Source organism: Heloderma suspectum, chromosome 3 (genome assembly GCF_057233095.1).
Source record: "Heloderma suspectum isolate Gila_16-S chromosome 3, 16-S_ref, whole genome shotgun sequence".
In the NCBI taxonomy this organism is placed as follows: Eukaryota; Metazoa; Chordata; class Lepidosauria; order Squamata; family Helodermatidae; genus Heloderma; species Heloderma suspectum.
Window position 1 is genome coordinate 206,634,187 of NC_139460.1, and position 17,629 is coordinate 206,651,815.

Here is a 17,629-nt window from a genome sequence, read left to right on the forward strand (position 1 = left end):
ATAATTCACTTTCTTAAATTGTATTTAACAGTGATGCTGAATGAACCCAATACTTTCTTTACACCCCACAAATTGAAATCGCACTCATTTTGATGAGGGCCTACAAAACTGAACTGTTCCAAAATGCCCCCCGCCCCGGCTTCATAATGCTTCCTTAATTAGACTTCATATAAGTCCTTTCAAACTTGTATCTCATTTCCATAATAAATTAACTAATTTTAAAGCAAAATGCTGACATGTATCTGTGGGCTCCCAGCCAATAAAACCTTGCAATCTGGGAAGGAATCTGTAGAAAAATCAATAGTCAACCATCTAGCAAAGTGGCTCTTGTTTTAACCTCTCCCCTTTTTACCACTCTCTTTCAGCAGCAACAGACAGAGACTGTTATCAGGAGGGCACTGCTAAGTGTCAGCAACAAATTCAGAGACCCCTAGAGAGGTCACCGGCTAGGTGAGGCAGAGATGGAAAACACACACTTACCATCTTCCTCAGAATATATATACTCCAGGTGTATCCACAATACCTGCATGGCAAGTTTTCCCTAGTGACTTTTATTGTTTTTATAACTGAGCGTCACCAACAAGAGCCAAAGAAAACGATCAGGTGAAATCAGGGATGGTCAATGCCACATTCACTTACCTACAAAAGAAGAGAAGGGGGGGGGAATGGGTTGAGCTGGTTAATCACAACAGTTCACTAAGCTCTTTAAGATCATGGTTCATTAGCTTTGACTCAAAGAAAGACTGCAAGGTTGCTGAGAAAGGAACAGATAACCTTGTGGTTTTTAATCAATTTTGATTGGCCTAGGAAAACAAAATAAGTTAACAATATCTTTATTGGGAGATATTATGCATATATGCATTTCCGGTTCTGTTTGCTGGAGCAGATGCTACAATGAAACAGGTGGTAGAAATATAAACCTTCTAAAGCCCCCGGGGTGTTTTCTCAGGAAGTGGCTAATGATTGTCACTAGATCTGTTGCAGGGCTTTCTTCAGAGTCTAACATGGTACACGTAGTTGCTGGGATTGTGCCAGCGATCTCCTTGGCAACTGGCTGCTCACAGGAGCTACAAATAGCAGCAGTCAACCCCACCACACACATTTCAGTTTTGTACTTGTATCTTCCCTCTGCCTGGCCCCACCCACCACCCCAGTTGTGGAATAAACACACAGATTCTGCACCAGTGGAATTATTGGAAAAGGAATGACACCTTTTCCAGTCCCTTTCTTAGATCTCAGCCCCATGGCAGCAAAATGATGAGTTAATTATAAATTGCAAAAACAAGTATAAGATAAATCTGCCAACATTTTTGGAAGAGTATTCAAGATTGCTTCTATGTCATGAAGCTATGATGACAATACACTTCACATTTAAGTGAAAAGCAAGGAGTACATGAGGGCCCATCATTTACAAAGAATGAAGGTAAATCAGGAATTAATTCCTTCGTATTAAGCTCTCAGCAAATAAATGTATAGCAGAACTGCAATTTCTATTTGTCAATTATTACATTTGTTTTTATATTTCATTCCACTATGGCAGCCTGGTATTGTTTTTAACCAGACACACTAGCAGCAATAAGAAGCAAATTCAAATTTGGAATAACCTGCTCCAACTATTTTAAACAAACTGTACATTATTTAGCTGCACCCAAGAAGCAGTAACAGAGCTAATCAGTGTGCATGTTACTACAAAATAGTTCTGTTTTCATGTTCTGTGCATTTTATTTTAAAGCCAAGTTGAAAACAGCATTTTAAATTGCAACTTAATTTTATGAAATAAAGTAGTGTGGCATACATTCATTTCCATTCTAAAACATAATCATTTTAAGAACACTATAATGATCAATTTAAGAAGCTTAATAAGTTGCATTTTAATTCAGATACTTTAAGGATTCCATTCAAAATACAAATAAGAAACAAGGACTGAATTCTGAGCAAATGTGCCTATAACTTTCTAATAAACACTGATGTCTAGTACCATAGATAAACATGTAGGACAGACATTTTATGGGCAAAACTAAAATGTATATTTGCAATATTTAATTTGTTAATTTCACAGCCTGTTCAACCCTGAAGAGAATAATGTTGGAAGTAAGATGTTTGTGGTTAAGGGCACAATCAAATCTGATCCACCCTGGATACTCATAAGCCTCCAAACTCAGAGTTTATGAGTATCCAATGCTTAGCTTCTGTATTGTGCCTCCCACTCTGCATTTCAGCTAGACAGGCAATTTCGCCTGTCTAGTGGAGGCTTCGGGGAGGGAGGAGGCTGGAGAAAGCTGGGATACTTTGTAGACTGGGGACATGGGATACTTCCATGTCCCCAGTCTACTCCCCTCCCTGCCCCCAAGAACACCCCCTTTCACACGCTACATTCGCAAGCTCATAGCACGAGCCAGCGCAGTTCTCTCTAGGTGGGCTGCCAGGGGGCAAGGGAGAACGCAAGGAGCATAGTTTTCTAGATCCGAGCTTGGAGCCCTGTCTCAGAGCCAGGAAACTGAAATATCCTGTGTCTCACAGACATTTTCTAGGGGGCATAGGATTGCTCTCCCCAATGCATGCTGAATTGTTGTAGATTGGGAACAAGATCTGCTGCCATGTCTTGAATGTTGAGTATGCTAACAAACTAGGGGTCTAGATCATGTAAAACAATTAATCCAGAATGCAAGTAAACAGGAGCAGAGTTGTTGTTTTTACAAAGGATTATATATACATAAATATACACTATACAATGCATGTATTAAGCATCCAAAATAGCTAGCATGCATGGGATATAAGACGGATGCTTAAGGGCTATACAAGAAGTGACAGAGAGAGATCTGTGATTAGATCTCCCATTTTTTAAAAAAATGTGGCAACATTTTTCTGATCGTCTCCATAGCTGCAATCTAGGGAAAATGTCCCCACATGTATATCAGCTTCGGAAAGAAGGAGAGAATCTGGCTCAGAAAAGCAGCATGGTGAGAAAGGGTTAATTCCTCCCTCATACAGCACTCTGAATTGGGACCTTGTGCAGGTGAATTTTTTTTTTAAAAAAAACACAATCATAATTGTGTTTTTTTTTAAAAAAAAAATTTAAAAAAACACAAACACAAGGAACACAATCATAGCTGGAATCCAAAATTGCTGTCTTACCCTTAGGGTGAAACGCTGTAAGGGGAAGAATCAGAATGCAGACTGAATCAATTAGGAAATGTTGAGGCATATTCGCCTTCATGTGCACAGTACTTCCAGTCTCTCTACAGCCAGACAGCATTGCACAATTATCAAAATAAGTTAGGGTATGATATTTGTAAAATGTTTAGCCATTTGAATGTTTAGTGTCCTGATGGCAGCCTTGGGGGACTTTCACATTTTTTTCATGCCTCTTCATGGCCAAGATATGCTTCTGCTTCAGTGAAATTTGTAGGGCTTATTTCTTCCTCACAACATTATCTTAGTCTCAAACTACAAGTTACATTAATTGCATAGCATGTAGCTGAGCGTGATAGTTTTCTTTAATGTAGTGTAACTGCGCCCCAATTTAGATCAGGTCTAGCACCCATGGGAGGAGGAGGATTAAACCTCTCCCCCCTCTAGCTTTTCCCTTAAATTCTACACACACACACCCCACATGGTGGTGGTGTTAAAAAAAGAAAAAAGGAGACCGTCTCCAATGGAGTCAATGGAGGCTTTGTACTTAAAAAAAAAAAAAAAAACCATGTGGGCAAATTTGGGAGGAAACAGGGGAGAGGCTTAATCCTCCCCTCCCAATGGGGACTGATCCAGATCTGAATCAGGGCTGTATACATTTACACTAAAGTAAAGGAAACTATCAGGGTCAGCTACACACTACACAAGCAATATAATGTGAAGTTTGGCCCCCAAGATGATGATTCTATGAAGATAATCAAGAATTAAGTAATGCACATTATGACATCACAACACCATGTAGCCAAATTGGCTATGTGATTGTGTCACTTTGAGTGGAAGGGCAGAGGAAAGGGAATGCATGCCTATTGCCCATGTGTCACTTCCGCCACTCCTTGTCTTGCTGTGCCATTGCTGCTGTATGACAAAATGTTCACCTCTACCCAGTTCTAGTGGCATGTAGATAATTACACAGGACTAGTTGGGGCAGAAAAGATGTGCAATCTGCCTTATACTGCTGAGCCAGTCCATCTAGCCCAGTATTGTCGACTGGCAGTGGCTCCCCAGGGTTTCAAGGAGGATTCTTTCCAAGCCCTAACTGGAGATGCCAGGGATTGAATCTGGGACCACCTGCATTCAAAACATGTGCCCTACCACTGAGCCACAGCCCCCTAAGGTAACTATATATAGCTGGATTGGAAGAGGGAGTAATAGCCCAGCTTTCTCAGCAACACATTCCTTCTCCCCGAAATCAAACCCCTTGCAAACAGTTTTGCACCCTTTTGCAGAGATGAAAAAACTTGCCAGAAGCAGGAGTGAGACTCATAAATATTCCTCAAATGTATCACCCCGTTGCCTTCATTTTCATAACACAAATCAGGAGCAACCTGAGGAAGTCTACATATTTTTCACCTTGCACATAACAACTGCCTATCTGGATAAGAAAAAAGGCAATCTGCTGATGGCCATTCTCCTGTTTTTCTTAGGGATGACAACTACTTCTGCATTGGGGTTTAACATACCATGCACATATAGGCAATGCATTTGCAATTTTGCATTGACCTAAGTGCATCCCATAGATGAACCAGGACTTAAGGCAACAGGACAGTTTTCTACGTGAAGCGTGCATTATGTATATAAGGGAGCAATCCTATGGCGATAGGTGGCCGCCTCCGAACTCGGAGGTGACTGCCTATCCAATGCATAGTGGGAGGAGCGCAGAAGGGATAATCTCCTCTGCACTCCAGCTGCCCTGCATTCGGGGCTAGACAGCCAGCTGTCTAGCTGCGGGATATCGGCGCGTGAGGTGGGGAGGCCAGACAACACATAGGAATTGTCGTACCAGCACTTCTGCACTCCCTGCCCCACCCCTGGGAACGCCCCCTTTTGCCTCGCTCTGTGCTGCTCTTATGAGAGTAGAGTGCAGAGACAATCTGTGCCGTCTATGAGGCGGTGGGGGAGGGGTGGGGGGGCGGTTCCCCGGGAATCGACCAATCCTATGGCCATTTAGCTGCTGTCTAGCAGCCACAGGATTGCACCCTAAACCATACAGAATCTAACTACTGTGCCCACCAGATTAGGACTGTGATAAATACAAACAACCACTTACCAGGTAGTAATTTGCAATGGTGTGCAAGTAACCACTTGGTATGCTGGCATGTATCTACTCATATCTCTACTGGCTTTGAGTTCAGTATATGAGAACAGAGGAGAAAAAATATTTTTATGGATGTCAGCTATATTAATTGGCTTCAGAAAGTTTTTTACTGGTTACCATATTGAAGAATTGTCTATTCAGGGCAGTTGTTTCCAACAGGTGTTTGCAGAGAATTTTTAATCTTCCTCTTTTTAAAGATTTGCATATAATAGCCAAAGCCTATTTATTTGTTATGATGTTATCAAGCCACTGATGGAAGACCTTTGTGTCGAAACACATTTGTCTTATCTTGTAATATATTTTACAGAACTAGGCCTATTGGGGTTTTTATTATTCGTGTGTTATTACATGTTACTGCTCCATTTTGTAATAAAGGATTCTGCACAGTCTTTTGGCTGAACATGATTTTGTTAAGAAATGCTGTGTGCCTTTTTTTTTTCATCATTTGTCTGTCCTGTCATGCCAAAAGGTGAGGAGAATCTTAGCACCCCCTTCCTTACCTGACTCTGCTGAGGTGCAGAAGTGTGGTAAGGATTTCCTCATTTCTAGGGAGGACAAGAGAGATGGCCAGGTTCCCAAGTGATTATATGCAAAATGCAGTAATTTACCATGTGCACTTGCAGTACCATATGTACAGGTCAGACAGTATATAAAGCATCTTGTATATATCTGCTGAAAACCAGAAGCTGAGAACCAAAAATCATATTTTTCCTCCTCATATAGGATATGAATAACCAGAAGTTTCCCTTTATCATAAAATGGTTTCAACTCCCAACGTATTAGACAATTTCAGCTGGAACTGAGAGTTTTTCAATGTTTTCTGAAGTTCTGCAGTCTCCCGGGGCTGAAATTAGTCCCTCCCAACTGCAGACTCAACTCAATGTTTCAAAAGGCAGTTCTGGACACTTTGGGGGAAAGCTTTGGATCTATTTTCAGGCACAACAGCAGCAGCACTCTTGTTGAAAGCCATGTCTCCTATTTCACAGCTGGTGACACTGCTGATAACTTCTCTTCATCTGCAGGAGGAGCTGCACACAAGCCAAGACCCTTTCTCCTATTCTGCAAATAAGCTGGAAAAAGAGATGACAGAAGAAGGTAAACCTGGGTTGCAAGTCCCTGCAGTCTGCAAGGATCCAAGTAATGTTGACTTACCCCTCTGCCCCTGCAGAATTAAGACAATTTTATTGCCGGCTATGGCCACTCCATTTTGATCAGATCTGCATCAGAAATCTTTGAAAGTAAATTGCAGGTTTTACTTGGACACTTAGATGTTGCCCAGTCCTGCCTCCTACTTCTATATGTCCTGTATTGTGTGGGCTTGCATACTTTAGAAGACAGAAATAACATTCAAAATGATCTTGATAGGCTAGAAAACTGGGCAGAAAATAACAGAATGAAATTTAACAGAGACAAGTGCAAAATTCTAATTTAGGAAAGAGAAATCAAATGCACAGGTATACGATGGGGAAAACCTGGCTTGATCACAGCAGGAGTGAAAAAGATATTGGATCTGTATTCGATCACAAGCTGAATATAAGTCAGCAGTGTGATGTGGCTGCAAAAAAGGCAAATGCAATTTTACATTGTGTCAATAAAAGTATAGTTTCTAGATCACAGGAAGTAATCATTCCACTCTACTCTGCAGTGGTCAGACCTTACCTAGAATACTATGTCCAGTTCTGGACACCACACTTTAAGAAGGATTCAGATAAATTGGAACAAGTTCAGAGACGGGCAACAAAGATGATCATAGGACTAGAAACTAAGTCCTACAAAGAAAGATTGAAGGAACTGGATATGTTTAGCCTTGAGAAGAGAAGACTTCTGAAGTACCTAAAGGGCTGTCACACAGGAGAGGGCTGCAACCTGTTCTCTATCATCCAAGACTGTAGGATACAAAATAATGGGCCTAACTTTCAGGATGGCAGATTTCAGTTGAACATGAAGAAAAACTCCTAACAGTCAGAGCAGTCAGACAATGGAACCAACTGCCTAGGGGGATGGTGGGCTCTGTTGATGGTGGAATTCAAGCAGAGACTGGACAGCCATCTGTCAGGGATGCTTTAAACTGGATTCCTGTGTTGAGCAGGGTGTTGGACTTGATGGCCTAAATGATCCCTTCTAACTCTATGATTCTACAGTGTATCCTCCAAGAGGCCAGGCTCCAACACCAGACGTGGGCGGTGCCCTGCCCAACCCCTGGTGTAAGGGCTGATGCTGAATTGGGACATCAGAGTGCAAGCACTGGTGGTCCTATGTCACTTCCAGCCTGGCTGTATTAACTTCCAGCACAATGCAATGCCACCTAGCTAGTCGCTTGTGGCCTGACTCCTAATAATAATAATGTATTTAAATGATATACATTTTTCTAAATATCTACATCAAAGATAGGGGAAAACTAACCCAATGCAGCATGAAAAATGCCTCCAGGGTTATCTGGGGTTATTCCTAGCTACTAGTTGTCATGCATTTCAAATGGCTTAGGAGAATGAAGTCAGAAAACAGCTGTACTCCACTTGGATGGGAACAGCCAAATTGAAAATATCTGAAGCAGCTGTACCAAAGCATCTCCATTCAGACTTGCTCTGTGTCATGTCACTGTGCAGTCTAGAAAGACTGCAGATGAAACATGTATTTTATCCCATATGTTCCCTTTTGTGCATTCATGAATGCTTATTCACACATAACAAGACAGGAAATGTGACTTCATCCAAAGATAACGTACGTGACATTTCTCCCTTCAGAAAGACAGACTGATAGCTCATAAGCTGTGAAAGCCAAGTTTAAAGTTGTTGTTAAAAAAAATACTGCTGATAACAGAGCCTGACTTCTTCCCTAATGACTAGTTCAGTGCAACGAAAACAACAACAATTTAGACTAGGGAAGCCCTTTTTAAAAAGAAAAATCCACTCCTTTTTTCTGGAGCCATGCCACCAAGATAATTGGAAAGTTGCTGTCTGCTATTCCAAGGAGAAGAGGAAACATGGTTCTCCTACTTATTTATCAGAGCTACTAAAAAAGAATGTATTAAATTGAAAGTATTTTTTTTTAAAAAATAACATGGGTGATTCAATTATTCAACAGCTATGCTGTGCATGCACAACTGCTGTGGATGGGTATACACACACACACACACACACACACACACACGCACCACTGAACCTGAAGAGTCCATCTGTGTTTAGGGAGGCATGAGGTGGTATAGTGGCTAGTGCAGTATGTATATTAGAATGGGGAGATCAAGGTTCAAATCCTTTCTTAGCTATAAAGTTCACTGGATGACCTTGAGCCTGTCACCATCCATCAGTTAAAAGTTTGTTGTGAGGACAAAATGGGGAAGGAAGACCCTATATGCTCCTCTGAGCTCCTTGGAGAAGGGCAGGACACAAACGTACAAATAGTCACCATGCAATGTAACTAGTCATCACTCACATTTGTAACCAGCTCTTCCTTCAAAAAGCAAAGGATGGTGTACACTGAGAGTCACAGAGGGCTTAGAGCAGGGAGGGGGAAACCTGTGATCCTCCAGATGTTATTGGAATCATAGAATCATAGAATCATAGAATCATAGAATAGTAGGGTTGGAAGGGGCCTACAAGGCCATCGAGTCCAACCCCCTGCTCAATGCAGGAATCCAAGTCAGAGCATCCCTGACAAATGGCTGTCCAGCCTCGTCTTAAAGGCCTCCAGTGTGGGAGAGCCCACCACCTCCCCAGGTAATTGGTTCCATTGCCGTATTGCTCTGACACTCAGGAAGTTTTTCCTGATGTTCAGCCGGAATCTGGCTTCCTGTAACTTGAGCCCATTATTCCGTGTCCTGCACTCTGGGATGATCAAGAAGAGATCCTGGCCTTCTTCTCTGTGACAACCTTTCAAGTACTTGAAGAGTGCTATCATATCTCCCCTCAGTCTTCTCTTCTCAAGGCTAAACATGCCCAGTTCTTTCAGTCTCTCTTCATAGGGCTTTGTTTCCAGTCCCCTGATCATCTTTGTTGCCCTCCTTTGAACCCTCTCCAGCTTGTCTGCATCCTTCTTAAAGTGTGGTGCCCAGAACTGGACACAGTACTCCAGATGAGGCCTAACCAGTGCTGAGTAGAGGGGAACTAGTACTTCCCGGGATTTGGAAGCGATGCTTCTATGAATGCAGCCCAAAATAGCATTTGCCTTTTTTGCAGCCACATCACATTGTTGGCTCATATTCAGCTTGTGATCGACGACAATTCCAAGATCCTTCTCGCTCGTAGTGTGGTTGAGCCACGTATCCCCCATCTTGTAACTGTGCATTTGGTTTCTTTTTCCTAGGTGCAGAACTTGGCATTTGTCCCTATTAAATGCCATTCTGTTGTTTTCTGCCCAGCACTCCAGTCTATCCAGATCACTTTGAATTTTGTTTCTGTCTTCCAAAGTATTAGCTATCCCTCCCAATTTTGTGTCATCTGCAAATTTGATCAGCATTCCCTGCACCTCCTCCTCCAAGTCATTAATAAAAATGTTGAAGAGCACTGGGCCCAGGACTGAGCCCTGCGGTACCCCGCTCGTTACCTCTCCCCAGCTTGAGAAGGTCCCATTGATAAGCACTCTTTGAGTCCGATTCTGTAGCCAACTGTGGATCCACATGATCGTTGTTTCATCTAGCCCACTTCGAGCAAGTTTGCTCATCAGGATATCATGGGGCACTTTGTCGAAAGCTTTGCTGAAGTCGAGGTATATGATGTCTACAGCATTCCCACGGTCTACAAGGGAGGTGACTTGATCAAAAAATGAGATCAGATTTGTCTGGCAGGACTTGTTTTTGACAAATCCATGTTGGCTTCGAGTAATCACGGCATTGTTGTCAAGGTGCTTCCAGATGGATTGCTTTATGATCTGCTCCAGAATTTTCCCAGGGATTGATGTCAGACTGACTGGTCTGTAGTTCCCAGGTTCCTCCTTTTTACCCTTTTTGAAGATAGGGACAACGTTAGCCCTCCTCCAGTCATCTGGCACTTCCCCGGTCCTCCATGATTTCTCAAAGAGAATAGACAGCGGTTCTGAGAGTTCTTCTGCCAGTTCCTTTATTACTCTAGGATGCAGTTCATCTGGCCCTGGAGATTTGAACTCATTCAAAGTAATGAGGTGTTCCTTGACCATATGCCTGTCGATCTCAAGCTGCAATCCTGCCCCTTCAGCCTGTACTTCGCCTTTGCCAGGGGGGTCATAGACCCTCTTTTGGGAGAAGACTGAGCCAAAGTAGGAATTGAGCACCTCTGCCTTTTCTTTGTCATCTGTTATCATTTTGCCATCCTTATTTAATAGCTGAACAACCATTTCTTTCCTCTGCCTTTTACTATGCACGTAGCTGAAGAAAGCCTTTTTGTTGTTTTTAGCATCCCTCGCTAACCTCACCTCGTTCTCCGCTTTAGCCTTCCTGACGCCATCCCTGCAATTCTGTGCTACCTGCCTGTACTCTTCCTTTGTTACTTGGCCTTCTTTCCACTTCTTATATGTGTCCTTTTTTGTTTTCAGGTCATCCCTAAGCTTTTTGTGAAGCCACATTGGCTTCTTCTGTTGTCTTCCACCTTTTCTTCTTGTTGGAATTGTTTGTGATTGTGCCTTGAGAATTTCCTTTTTTAAAAGTTCCCACCCATCTTGGACTCCTTTTCTCGCTAGCATTGTTTGCCATGGGACCTTACTGATCATTGTTCTGAGTTTATTAAAATCAGCTTTCCTAAAATCCAGGGTACGCGTTTGAGTACACTCGGCTTTTGCTTCCCTTAGAACCAAGAACTCAAGTACAACATGGTCGCTTTCCCCCAGAGTTCCTGTAACTGCTACTTTATCCACTAAGTCATCTCTGTTGGTTAGGATCAAGTCAAGGATAGCCGATCCTCTAGTTCCTTCCTCTACTTTCTGTAGGAGGAAGTTATCCGCCACACAAGTCAGGAATTTCCTGGAGGGGCCATGTTTTGCAGAAACATGCAAAATACTACGATGGGAATACTACTCCCATCACCCTGACTTCTGGATATGCTGTCTGGGGCTGATGGGAGTTGGAGTTCAGCAACTTCTGGAGGACCACAAGTTCCCTACTTGTGGCTTAGAGACCACCAGTCAGGATTGTCCTAAAGAAACAGGTTTACTAGAGCAAAATGACACTCCAAGCTAAATCCAAATATTGCAACAGTTATAATTGTCACTTGGTGACTAACTCACATAACAAGCATGCAGGCCAGATACAGTCCATGGGGATTCCCCATCCAGCTCTGTCCCCTCTTCCAGCAGGGAAAAGCTCATCTCTGATCAGAACCTGATCAGAGATAAGAGTTTGCCCTGCAGCATTGTGAGAAAGGGAGCTAATCAGGGATAAGAGCTTGTCCCTGCGGGGGAGAGGGAACAACGGTTCAATACCACTTTTAGCTCAAAAATGTAGTTGATCAGACACATCTCCGCATCACAAAGGCTTCTGAATGAGTGCAACTTCCTCCACTCGATGATCAGAATAGGTGACGATCTGATTACTGACATCATTGTCATTCCAACTGGCTCTGTCTGATTAGATGACCTTGAGTTTTTAGGTAGTACTTCTACACCTGCTGATTGTTCCTTCACAGGAACAAGAAGATGCATTGATTTCTGTTCAAATTTTCAGCTTTTAATCATGACAGAGCATGATCTGGATATTTTAGTCTTTCTTCATATAGCACCAGGGAATGGCCAGGTCTTTTCACCATCTAGGTTGGTATAAACTTGGTCTTTAGACTCCAGAGATTGTACTTCTTGCCCTTGGCTACCCCTCTTGCAGAAATGCTTATAACTCTTTATAGCATTTCCATTTGAAGAAGTACAGTTTTATAAGATAAGGCCACTTTAAAGCAAGATTATTCTCTAGGGTTGGAATGGGTGTTTTGTCTTCCCATTAGCAACTGAGGTTGGGTATAACTGGTAGATAGTAAAGGCATTAAATAGAGTAAGACATGTCATCCTAACCTTCCTCAAGATTTCCACTGTAGCTTGCACTTCTCTTTGTTTCCCTATTTAATTGAGGATAAGAAGGAGTAGTGATAAAATAACAATTTCTGCTGCTGTGAATTGGGCTCCATTGTCAGTTATGAGTAGCAATGCTTCTTGTCTTGACCATCCTGAAAATCTCTTTCCTTGTCATTTGTGGCATGACAGCATGGTTTGATTATTTATTTGCTTGCTTGCTTGCTTGCTTGCTTTGTATCCTGCCTTTCCACTACCAATAGTGCTCAAGGCAGCTAACAACAATAAAATACAAGATGAAATACATAATTACAATTGAAACACAAAAGCAAATTAATTAAACCACACCAATGAAATTAAGAAACCAATAGCACCCACCAGCAGCAACTCAGTTTAAAAGCCCACCTGCCAAATGAGAATGTCTTTGACTGCCAGCAGAAGGACATCAAAGATGTTTGATTATAATTTTGTATTTGATCATGTTATATTGTTAGTAAATGGCACCTAGTCCATAATTTCTTGCCTCAGCAGTAACAGCTGGAGGCTTGTTACTATCTTAAAATTGTACAATTGGAGCATTTGAAATAATTTCCTTTGTTTTATACAGGAAGCCTAATTATATGGTCCCCAGAACCAGGATGTGTTGGATATGAGTAAGAGTTTTATTGGTTGTCTCTCTGTTAAGAGATCTTGCCAGTATCAACAGAGGTAGTTCACTATTCCCCCTAAGTACCTCAGGTCTGTTATGTCTGTTTACAGTTTTGTGATCACATTTCCCTTCTCTGAGCATAGCTTTGACCCATATTCTGTGATGATTTGTCCAAGGAAATAATGTACTTTCTGCCAAAATACAAAAAAAGATTTTTGTTTATTTCAGCTCTGATTCCTGAGGCCAAACAAAGGTAAGCATTTTTCCTTCTTTCACATTCTTCCATTGGTGAGCCAATAGTTAAGATGTCACCCATAAGGCAATGAGTCGTATCACATTTTCCTTTGCACAGTCTTAGAAGTACTAATGTTCCCAAAGAGAAGGCACTGAAAACAGAACCTCTCAAGGGTATGAGTCATTTCAGCACTCTCGTCTGTTAAAGGGATTTGGCAGAAACTTATTGAGGCAATCACCTTGGAGAATACTTTGCCTCCTGTCATTTTTAAGGGAAGGTTCTCTAACATGGGAAAAATATATTTTTCTCTGAGTACAACTTCATCAAGCTGTTCATGGTAGACACAGATACATATTTTCTCTTGATGACTGGAACCACTGCTGTGCACCAGGGGGATGGCTCAGTAATTTCCTTAATAATGCTATGTTTCTTCATCCATTCCACATCTTTTTCTACTTTCTGGAACAAGGGAATTGAAACTCTGGCGAGCACCTGTATGCTATATGTTTTAAGATGTCTATAATGTGCCTTTTCAGTGGGCCAATGTCCCCAAACACACCTTCCATTTCACCCCCATTTTTGTTAATCCCATTCTAGCAGCCATTCCATGACCGAGGACATGATGCAGGACATGATGAAGGGCCTACAGCTCAGTGGCAAGAGCACACGCTTTGCATGCTAAAGGTCCCAGGTTCAAACCCTGGTTTCTCCAGGTAGGGCTGGAAAAACACCTGCCTGAAACCCTGGAGAGCTGCTGCCAATCAGTGTTGACAACAGCAGGCTAGATAGGCAGCTTCCTACATTTTTGTCATATCCACAGTGAACTCAAACTGAAGTCCTTTGGTTGTATCTGGTTTGTCAAGTGTCAAATAGAGTCTGTTACCTCCTGGATTACAGAGAACATCCTGCTTTATTCAGGTTGGAAAGATTTTGACATTCTTAATTTTATCGGTCTCCTCCGAGACCACTGTGACATCTGCTCCTGAATCTATTTTGAAATGAAACCATTGCCCCGTAAGTTGTTAAGTTTATCTTCCATGCAGATTCAATGTATCCGCAAACAATGTATCTGAAGAAAAATTGTCTTTCCTCTTCTCTGATCACTTCCTGCTCCATCAGTGTATGAAAACTGATAGTGAAGTGCCCTGACTTTGAACCTTTCCTGCTCTGGGCTTCTTCATTTGGGAAGAAATCTTCAGTACTGTGGGAATGGGAAAACTGAAAAACTGTACCCGTTTCTGTGTGTGTTTTACAGTCTGGTTGCATTTTCTGGTCTCCATTTTGTGCTGCTTTTCAAGTTACCTGAGAAGTGAATTTGCCCTTTTCAAAATGGCTGCTGCTGCTGCTGCTGCAACCGCTTCTGGTGTTCTGTGTAGAAGCTTTCTCTTCCAAGTTACATTTGTGATGCCTCTGCTTCCTAATCTAAATATTGATCTATTCCAATTGCCTTGTTATCTCTACTACCTAGCAAAGCATTCTCTATCAGCTATGCACTCTCAGTTCTTCTGTCTAGAATCCCAAGCATCTCTCTCTCTCTCTCTCTCTCTCTCTCTCTCTCTCTCTCTCATTCTCTCTCTGGTGTTCCTCTTTTTAAATCGACACATTCACACACTCAAACTGGTTTCTTACAAATGATTCAGCAGTTTCTCCTGGATTCTAAACTATTTAATAAAAGCTGGGACTTTCATAAAGCACATTACCTTTCGGAAGGAAATGCAGATCAAATTGGGCTGGGACAGTTTCATAACAACCCTTATAGCCCTCTTCTTCAAAGCCATTGTGTTTGGAGACGTTTCTTGCTTCTTTGTCCTTAGCATAAAGGAGTTCATTTTCTTGTATGATTCCTTCCTCCTTTTGTGGTCAGGAAAAGCCAGCAAGCAAATTTCCCTTTCCATTCAGGCCATGCTGCAGGATTTTTAAAGCTGAAGTGTGGCACTTAGGTTAACTCTTCCAAGTGTTTGTGTGCTAGAAATTTAAGTGCTGACAGTGACACCATGTCATACATGGCTTATAGGAACAGGAATCAGAGTGCAAAATGGAACTCTCAGATCAATCCAAGCAACAATTCATGATGGAACCACCTTGTGACTAAACAATATTATGATCATTCTTCCACCCATTGGGATTACAATTTTATCCTCACAACAAGCATAGGAGCTAAGCCAGGCTGAGATATAATGACTAGGTGGAGGTCATACAGTTAGCTCCATAGCCAATCAGGGATCAGAACTCAAGTGTCCCTGGTCCATATCTGACACTCCACTCCACTCCACTCATGCAACATGCACAATTACAGCTGGGTCTACTTGCTCACTTGCTACTGTTCCCCCACCCCATCCTCATGAAGCCATTCCCTTCCTCTGCCTTCCTTTCTCATTTCTTCAGGATGACTGTCCAGGCTACATTTTACAGAAAGGATGCTGGCAGAACTAACGTGCATATTGAGCTGCATGTTTCAACTAAATGGGTCTTTTAAAACCAGCTTTAATGTTTCTTATACCATTCTAACTTCTGTTATGCTAGAATTTAGAAATGGAAAAGAAATATTCCCTATACCTCATAATTAGCTAAATTATTAACATCTCAGTCCCAAACCTGTAAATTAATTATAGCAGAAAGAGCAAATGTCATCAATGATAGTTATTTATTAATCAGTATCATAATACGATTAAGTGAGTGTTTACTGCTAAGCTCATAGCCATTGAATTTGAGTTGATGGCTATTCTTATGGTTTGTGTACCATGTCTTAATGCACTAGAGACTCATTCGAAGAGTACTGTCAAAATGGCCCTGTGACTCAGTATAAATAATGGAGAAAGGTAATAAGGTCAGGTGGAGAGAAGAGAAGATCACAAACAGAAAAAAATCAACGTAGAAGAACATGAGCAGACAAGTGGCTGCTAAAAGGTTAGTGCATCCACAAAGAATTAGAAAAGAAATTGTCAATTTTAAATGAGATTCATAGCACAATCAACCCTGAGACATGCTTGCCAGCAAGTATTTAGACTGGGCCACACCCACAGCATTCCACTGGAAATCAGCACATCGTATTATGACATGAAGTTAAACTAGCACTAGAGGCATAAAGAATGCTAAGAGCTAATGAAGAAAATGGGGAATTCATAATAAACAAAACAAAGCTGGTGAAATTTCTTCAGACTTGAAAGAAAGGACAATCAAAACTATTATGACAATGTCTAGTCTTTGATTTTCAAAGGGTCATCAGTCATCACATATTCTCATCTTTAAACACAGTTGAAGGTAATCCATCAAAACAACTAGCCATCTCCACACCATAAATCCCAAACCAGAATAGAAGAAGTGACTGAATTTTTAGGGGATGTTTCACACTCCATATGACATGGTATGATGTGGGGTATAAGCACATGCATCCATGTACATGTGCCCCTGATCCCCACAATTTTTGCACCCCTTCTTTGAGAGGGTGGTCAAGCATATGTACAGATGTACATGATACATTCCCCATGGAACTAGTGATTAAAATTCAGGACCAACTAGTAGCAAAGGAGCTCTCTTCCATTTGTGTGTTGATGCGGTGAATCCAGGGTTTGTTCATGCAAACAGGGGTCCTGGGAAGCCAATCTTTGGCTTTACACAAAATAAACAAACTTGAGAGACAGCAGCTTATAAAAAATGTGAACATTAATATAGCAGTCCAGTAAGGGAAAGAGAATATTCCTTTCTTCCATGCATGTTCCTAAGAGGACCATGGCATTTTGGGCAGGGGAGAAAGGGCAAGAGGAACAGACATGTCTTCACCTTCTTTTCCCCCTTGGTGCTTAAGTCTGTTGCATGTTGAAAGAATTGGAGAATGAGTAGACTAACAAACTTTTTAATCTGTTGAGGTGAGAGTTGCTGAGTGAGTGCTTAATTCATGGCAAAGTACTCATTGAGCCTGCCAGTCTGTGCAAGGGGCAGCTCCACAAAGCAAAGTGTGAAGTGTTGCATCTGTGCATACATGATCCACGCACATTTATGCAGATCCCCACAATTTATCCTCCTCTTCTTTAAAGAGAAAAGGCTGTGATGCTTACCCCACCACATCAAACTTTCCAAAACAGAGTCCAGCAGGGCTACAGATAATTACTATCTGGGTACAAGATGAAACAATCAGATGGCTGCCTTGCCAAATATTTTTAGCATTCACCACTTAGCTGGTAACCTATTCGCACATTAATTTTGTACATTTGGCATTTCTGCAAACCTGAAATGATGGACAAGATGTTCTTGTCTTGCTTTTTAATTTACTATAGTCTCAGATTTAGTCTCAATTGGGTAAACAAAGCTAAGACTGAGGTAGGTGGAAGGGCTATCCTTGCAGGGTTAGCAACTGTGTAAGCAAGAGCACGGTCCACCAGGACCATCACTTGAACAATTGTAATTTACGTTAATGGGAGTTGCATAAAGTCAGGTTATTGCAGAATGTATGACAGTCAAAATCATCTATTACATATTGAAAATTGGGTTTAAGATC

At 41.7% G+C, this 17,629-nt stretch overlaps 1 long non-coding RNA gene across 1 annotated transcript in view; it reads right to left on the reverse strand.

The window, feature by feature from the left end:
• Nucleotides 1–591: 591 nt before the first annotated feature.
• Nucleotides 592–17,629, reverse strand: part of LOC146350658 (uncharacterized) — a 161,285-nt gene continuing 144,247 nt past the window's right edge. The window contains exon 3 of the long non-coding RNA XR_014789348.1: nucleotides 592–639. This is a non-coding gene — a long non-coding RNA (uncharacterized LOC146350658). The remainder of the gene's footprint in view (nucleotides 640–17,629) is intronic.